Source organism: Pocillopora verrucosa, chromosome 14 (genome assembly GCF_036669915.1).
Source record: "Pocillopora verrucosa isolate sample1 chromosome 14, ASM3666991v2, whole genome shotgun sequence".
Lineage (NCBI taxonomy): Eukaryota > Metazoa > Cnidaria > Anthozoa > Scleractinia > Pocilloporidae > Pocillopora > Pocillopora verrucosa.
The window spans coordinates 2,940,576-2,946,846 of NC_089325.1; the positions used below are offsets into that span (position 1 = coordinate 2,940,576).

The window sequence follows — 6,271 nt, forward strand, 5'->3', positions numbered from 1 at the left end:
GATCTAATGGCATACAGTTACAGTCAAATAGCATAGAGATACGATCTAACGGCATGGAGGTATGATTCAGTGGCATGGAAGAACGATCTAATGGTAAACAGTTTCAGTAGAATTGCATGGAAATACGATTTAATATCATACAGATATGATCCAATGGCATGGAGATGCGATCTAATGGAATATGAAGGTATGACTCAAGGGTATGGAAGAATGATCTAATGGTATGACAGTGTGATCCAATAGCATGAAATGATAACGATACATGGAATGAAGGCTAAGCATCATGTTAGTCCAGAATCCTCCTCCATGTGTTCCATTGTAAATTCTTCCATCCGTTTGTTCATACGTCCATTTCTTCATTCGCTTATTCGCTCATTGCTTTATTCAATTATTACTTCATTATTTTGCTTGCGTTTGCGTTTTTCATTTTGGTCAGGGTAGTTTACACGTGTGTTTCCTTGCATTTGCATCGACCTTTTTTGTTGTATTGAAGTATTTTTGTTGTTTCTCGAAAAACATTACACAAATTTTATAATATTTACAATTTGACAGTAATAAAGAGAAAAAAGATATATAGAAAACATGGAACAAAACAGCTCCACATCGCTACACTTGGATAATTACAGTAGGATAATCATATATATATATATAACCATGATATGAAAACTAAAAACACTACAGGTATATTGGGTTTAAGAAAGAAGTTTATAAGAAAAACTATTAGAGAATTGCGAACACAATTCATCATATTTTTGTTGTTGCTATTCATCGCTCTGTGTTAAAGATTGTTTTCACTATGATTACGAATATGTCAACCCTTTAACTCCCAAGATCTCATTGGTAATTCTCCTTACTGTCTGCCATATAGTTCTTGTGATTTTAGTTTGGAGAATTTGGTATTGGATCAACTAGTAATCCCCTAATTAATGTTTTTCTTTATTCTCATGACTTGTCTGCTTGATAATGTATTGATATTATAAGGAGTAATTCTGTCTTGGTCATTCTTGGGAGTTAAAGGGTTAAATGACGGATCTTAATCATTCAATTTGCATTCGTAGACAAAACGTTTTGCCTTGAGTGTCAGTTGATTACTATAATATTTGCATCGGATGTAACTGAAAGCAAAAATGAGGAATGAGGAATGAGGAATGGGGAATGGGAAAATAAAATGGGAAATTAAAAATGGGAAATTACTTTTTCTGGAGATTTAATGTTTATAATGCGGGAATAGATATTTATTAGCGTTGATAATCGATATCCAAGCTTTCTTTCAAAAACGTTCAGAGGCAAAATTTAAGGGACGGAATAATTAATGATAACGAAAGAAATGATACGTGACAGTTAAAGAATGTTACAAAACCAAATTTCATTTTTTTCGGTAACAAGTGATAGGTCAAATTAAATCTGTTGAAAATAATGAAAGACCTATTTTGATGTTTCTCTGAAAATTAAAAAATTTTAAACGAAGACTTATCGTAATGGACGTAGAGCTTGAAAATCAGGGAATTTCACTTGAGGTATATCCTCGTGCATGCCCCTGTTTCAGGAGGATAGTTGGTCACATGATGCGTTTAGACCAATCACGCGCGACGAAAAATATTTGATGAATCATAACCAAAATTATTCCCCTCTCAAAAACAGTCAATCTACGAGGAAAAAATGAATTTACCATAATCAGTTCCCATTTTATTTTCCCATTCCTCATTCTCCATTCCCTATTCCATATTTCTTATTCCATAAGTTCCATTCTACGTTTGCCATTCGCTTTTAGTAACATCTCATTTGCATCGCACCTGAGAACCAGCCCTAAGCGGTAGTTGGATCCTTTTGTTCCTAATGTCACGCAATATCCCTAGGTGTTATGCTGGCAAATTAGATGCATATTTGAAACGGATTTGGAGTGGATAACAGTCTTGCTTGTGTCCGAGGACAGATAGAAGGAGAGCCGTTATTCAGCCGGTTGGTTTAAGTTAATTATTTTTGTTTTCATGAGTTTCTTGTGATATGCGAACCAAAAAGTGATTTTGTAATCTGGGTGGAGGGTGGACGCGATACGAGTGAATAATTTCCTTTCGGAAGGACATAGTTTTGTAACTGAAGCCATTTTACAGGAATCGGCTTGTTCTCTCACATCTTTTAAGAGAGTGTCTCTGTAAGAGCGGTCCGGTCGATTTTGCTTCAGACACGGATTTCGCTCGTTTCTCGTGTGTTGTAAGACATTCATGTACCTATACTAAAACCACAATCAGTTTGATCGGATCTCTTTATTTTTCAGAGTTTTACGGAAATTAAATTTCACTCGAGCGAAGGCTTGTCGTGACACTTTTCAAGACTTTAATTTCATACAACTTTGGAGGACAATTTACAAAAAACTACGGAACTCAGCAAAAAACAAATACCACAGCCATGTATATTAACTCTAACTTATCCATCGAGGCGACTTTCGTAACCATCACGTGTCAATCAAGGAAACAGGAAGACTTGAACAACACCTTATCGGTTCGCCTAAATCACACACGCCAAAACCGATCAAATTCAAGGTAAATTTTTGAAAAAGTGAGGCGTTCTTAACTGATCCAACTAACATAGCTAGGAAGTAGGTGCCATAGAAAAGGTAACTACAGAAAAAAACTTTGCGGCCCGACCTATACGAGAACTTTATAACTCCGTGAACCTACCTAATTTTCGGCAATCTCCAAGTTTGGCCGCCATTTTTGAGGGACTTGTCAACATGAAGCGTAACCGATATAAATCAAGCAGGTAGATTTAAAACCGTCAGAAATACATACGAAAGCAATTCAAATGAACTTTACATTCAATTTAGGCGGCAAAATGTGAAATTGTTCGTTAAACTTAGCATCCCCATGCGACCATTTCGGCTTATACTATTTTGCGAAACGAAACGAAACGAAACGAAACGAAACGAAACGAAACGAAACGAAATCGGGTCAGATGAAATAAAACAAAAGGAATAATGCAGATATATTTTCAAATAAGGTAAAGATAACTTTCACAAGGATTTTGGAGTAATCGTTCATTAATAAGAACGATTTTTATTCATTTCGCAAAATAGTAATTTTAGGAGAGTTACTATTTTGCGAAATGGACTATTTTCACTCTGCGGTGACAACGTGACCTCTTTCATGTCGCGAAAATACATTTAAACATTACAAATTAGTATATAACCGAACATTTTGGCCTCCTCTTATTTCTTAAACCGTATTAAAATATATTTCGCAAAATAGTAATTTTAGGAGAGTTACTATTTTGCGAAATGGACCATTTTCACCCCTGCGATGACAACGTGACCTCTTTCATGTCACAAAAATACATTTAAACATTACAATTTAGTATATCACCGAACATTTTGGCCTCCTCTTATTTCTTAAACCGTATTAAAATGTATTTCGTAAAATAGTAATTTTAGGAGAGTTACTATTTTGCGAAATGGACAATTTTCACCCTGCGGTAACAACGTGACCTCTTTCATGTCATAAAAATTCATTTAAACATTACAAATTAGTATATCACCGAACATTTTGGCCTCCTCTTATTTCTTAAACCGTATTAAAATGTATTTCGCAAAATAGTAATTTTAGGAGAGTTACTATTTTGCGAAATGGACTATTTTCACCCCTGCGGTGACAACGTGACCTCTTTCATGTCACAAAAATACATTTAAACATTACAAATAAGTATATCACCGAAGATTTTGGCCTCCTCTTATTTCTTAAACCGTATTAAAATGTATTTCGCAAAATAGTAATTTTAGGAGAGTTACTATTTTGCGAAATGGACAATTTTCACCCTGCGGTGACAACGTGACCTCTTTCACGTCACGAAAATACATCTAAACATTACAAATTAGTATATCACCGAACATTTTGGCCTTCTCTCATTTCTTAAACCGTATTAAAATATATTTCGCAAAATAGTAATTTTAGGAGAGTTACTATTTTGCGAAATGGACTATTTCACCCCTGCGGTGACAACGTGACCTCTTTCATGTCACAAAAATACATTTAAACATTACAAATTAGTATATCACCGAACATCTTGGCATGTTGCACCAACATGACAGTTTTCCAGTGGCGTCTAAACATGTTTAGACTCTCCGTCTCTTATAGAGAACAGAAGCATATCCATGCCGAAATAGTCGTCCAGCAGTTTTATAATCGCAAGTAATACAGTTCCTTTGCTTCAAAATTTTTAATAAAAATAATATACATGGAAAAGTTACGCGTACGCGCTTCTGATTACACCCCCGTCGCACACCTCTTCCTTACGAGCAAGAGATCGTGTTTCGCATTTGTGCAAGTTCTACGTGCTGCAAGAGGTTTGCTTTGTGCTCGCTTTGTGTGCTGTTAAATCAGGCAAGATTATGGCTTTTAAATTTCCTGTTCTTAAGCCCAAGACCATCGACTGTTCAGGTCTTCCAGTTCATGATTTCAAGTGTTTGACAAACAAGGAAATCATTGGTAAGGGCGCTTATGGTGCTGTGTTCACTGCTAACTGGCAGACTGTTCCTGATGCGGGTGGGAAGTCAGCCGCTGCGGAGAAAGTGGTCGTTAAGAAATTGCTCGGCGAGGACATATTGGATAAGAAAACGTTTGTTAAGGAAGCAAGAATCCTTCAAGAGTTGAAACATCCAAACATTGTGAAGTTCAAGGGAATCTGCAACAATCCCTTCGCCCTTATTCTCGAGTATGTGATATACTAATCTGTAATGTTTAAATGTATTTTTGTGACATGAAAGAGGTCACGTTGTCACCGCAGGGGTGAAAATAGTCCATTTCGCAAAATAGTAACTCTCCTAAAATTACTATTTTGCGAAATACATTTTAATACGGTTTAAGAAATAACAGGAGGCCAAAATGTACGGTGATATACTAATTTGTAATGTTTAAATGAATTTTTATGACATGAAAGAGGTCACGTTGTTACCGCAGGGTGAAAATTGTCCATTTCGCAAAATAGTAACTCTCCTAAAATTACTATTTTGCGAAATACATTTTAATACGGTTTAAGAAATAAGAGGAGGCCAAAATGTTCGGTGATATACTAATTTGTAATGTTTAAATGTATTTTTGTGACATGAAAGAGGTCACGTTGTCATCGCAGGGGTGAAAATGGTCCATTTCGCAAAATAGTAACTCTCCTAAAATTACTATTTTGCGAAATACATTTTAATACGGTTTAAGAAATAAGAGGAGGCCAAAATGTTCGGTGATATACTAATTTGTAATGTTTAAATGTATTTTTGTGACATGAAAGAGGTCACGTTGTCATCGCAGGGGTGAAAATGGTCCATTTCGCAAAATAGTAACTCTCCTAAAATTACTATTTTGCGAAATATATTTTAATACGGTTTAAGAAATAAGAGGAGGCCAAAATGTTCGGTTATATACTAATTTGTAATGTTTAAATGTATTTTCGCGACATGAAAGAGGTCACGTTGTCACCGCAGAGTGAAAATAGTCCATTTCGCAAAATAGTAACTCTCCTAAAATTACTATTTTGCGAAATGAATAAAAATCGTTCTTATTAATGAACGATTACTCCAAAATCCTTGTGAAAGTTATCTGAAAATATATCTGCATTATTCCTTTTGTTTTATTTCATCTGACCCGATTTCGTTTCGTTTCGTTTCGTTTCGTTTCGTTTCGTTTCGTTTCGTTTCGCAAAATAGTATAAGCCGACCATTTCTTCCAACAATTCAAACACTACAACTCTCTGAATTCCCCTCGTCGATTCCACCGCAAGAAATAGCCTGTGCCACCCAAGCTTCGACTCGAATGTGAAGTACGAATCAAATAACATAACTGCTTCATTTTCGCGGCAATATCACGCTGGTATTTTGATTTTCCGATCGACAAGAACGGTGATCAGAATCGATCGGTTAGTTTACCTCATAGACGTGACCGCTGACCAGCTGCTGAGTGAAAACAGTACGGTTCAGTGGCGAGGGGCGGGGTGAGGGTGGGTGCGGGCAGATTATCAGAAGATTTTTGGGAACATTTGAACATATGCATTAAAGTATCATGATAAACATTAGGATTCTCAGCCTTAATGCGAAGGCATGCTTCGTGTTGCAGACAACTTTTATTTTACTTAGTATTCTTTTTTATTTCAAATACATTTCGTTCCAAATAGGAATAGCATCAGTTCATAGATTTAAAAACAAATCTTTACCACGTAAATAAATGTGTTTAGATAATCGAGATAACCATTGAACCTCTTGTATCGCACCGGAAATAACGTGTCTTGTCTT

The 6,271-nt window shown here is 35.8% G+C and overlaps 1 protein-coding gene across 2 annotated transcripts in view; it reads left to right on the top strand.

Annotated features, from left to right (window-relative positions):
• Window positions 1-1,853: 1,853 nt before the first annotated feature.
• LOC131784405 (dapdiamide synthesis protein DdaC-like) overlaps window positions 1,854-6,271 on the top strand; it is a 17,231-nt gene continuing 12,813 nt past the window's right edge. Inside the window, exon 1 of one of the 2 annotated variants that reach the window (XM_059101220.2) lies at window positions 1,854-1,959. The gene's annotated coding sequence lies outside the window, so the exon portion shown is untranslated. The remainder of the gene's footprint in view (window positions 1,960-6,271) is intronic. The other variant, XM_066161324.1, reaches the window with a different exon arrangement.